Source organism: Suncus etruscus, chromosome 12 (genome assembly GCF_024139225.1).
Source record: "Suncus etruscus isolate mSunEtr1 chromosome 12, mSunEtr1.pri.cur, whole genome shotgun sequence".
NCBI lineage: Eukaryota > Metazoa > Chordata > Mammalia > Eulipotyphla > Soricidae > Suncus > Suncus etruscus.
In genome coordinates, this window is record NC_064859.1 from 99,999,965 (window position 1) to 100,001,254 (window position 1,290).

The 1,290-nt window shown below is 35.1% G+C and overlaps 1 non-coding gene across 1 annotated transcript; it reads left to right on the forward strand.

The window, feature by feature from the left end:
• Positions 1-646: 646 nt before the first annotated feature.
• On the forward strand, positions 647-953 carry LOC126024932 (small nucleolar RNA U85). The gene has a single exon (XR_007501007.1). It is a non-coding gene; the product is annotated as a small nucleolar RNA U85 (small nucleolar RNA).
• Positions 954-1,290: the final 337 nt, after the last annotated feature.

A 1,290-nucleotide genomic window follows, 5' to 3' on the forward strand; every position in this document is an offset into this window, starting at 1 on the left:
AGGCCATGAAAACAATGATTTTTATGGCCTACCATTGTTGCTGATAGAGTGAGGTTTACTCACCATGACATCCTCCAATCTCTATGCTTCATCTACCCAAATATTTGGATAGCTGAACTGACTCTAATTTCTATCCAATATTTATTCATTTGGGTAGATGAAATATGTTATATATTAATTTTTATTTCCTGTCCCTTCACAAAACTCTTATTACTAACATTTGTTTTATGATTTTGAATCCACAATGATCTGGGTCCAACTGCTTGGAGATTATGATTCTCCAGGTTGGAAGCAACTTTAGTTGTATAAGGACAAGTTTAATTATATAAATCCTATGCCAGGGCCAGAGGGATAGCAAAGCTGGTAGGAAGCTTGACTTGCCTGCAGCCAACCTAGATTCAGTCCCTGATGTCCCATCCTTTGAGACTGCCAGGATTAATTCTGAATATAAAACCAGGAGTAAAACTTGAACACCGCCAAGTATTGCCTAAAAATAAAAAATAAAAGAATTCTATAATAGGGCATTCAGATAAATGACTTCTCTAAGGTCACCCAGCTGGTATGTGATGGTAGAATCTATTTCTTTATTTTTGTGCTCAAAGTTCTTACTATTTATATCCCACAGAGTGAATATGCTGCTTTTATGTTCAAAGATACGAAGTTTCATTTCTCTCTGCTGTATTTAAAATAGAAAGAGATGGGCCTGTAATCTTGGTGGACAATACAGAGCTCTGTGTGTTCACTGTAAGGGCAGACCAACAAGATAATCTTCCTACTTTTGAATGAAGTCTCTTTACCAGAGGATGTTCTTCCAGTTGTCAAGGAGAAACTGGTAACTGGAGTGAGACAGAAGGGACACGGTATATTCAGGAATCAGGTTGGGGCTCCTAAAGGACTTGGCTTGTGCTGTGACCACTGAGAGATGAACACAGATCTTTGGTAATCTGATGGTTGTGAAAAATAAAATAAAATAAATAAAAAATAAAATAAAATAGAAAGAGACGATGGTACATGTCATAGAATTTTGCTTCTTGTATCTATTTAGCTCGATATCAAATTAGTTTAAGGCCTCCAATCATCCATTTTCTAGTTGTTGCTTTTTTCACTGCTATCAAAACCCTACTAATCTAATATAGAACCCAGTGTGGCTAAAACAGCTGACATAATCATGTCTTTTAAAATCGCATATTCTCTTGATCACAACTAATACCATAATAGTTTGATGTCATCAGTTTAATGTCAATCAGTTAGAATAATAATAATCTAATAAGTTAAAATATTCAGTTTAAA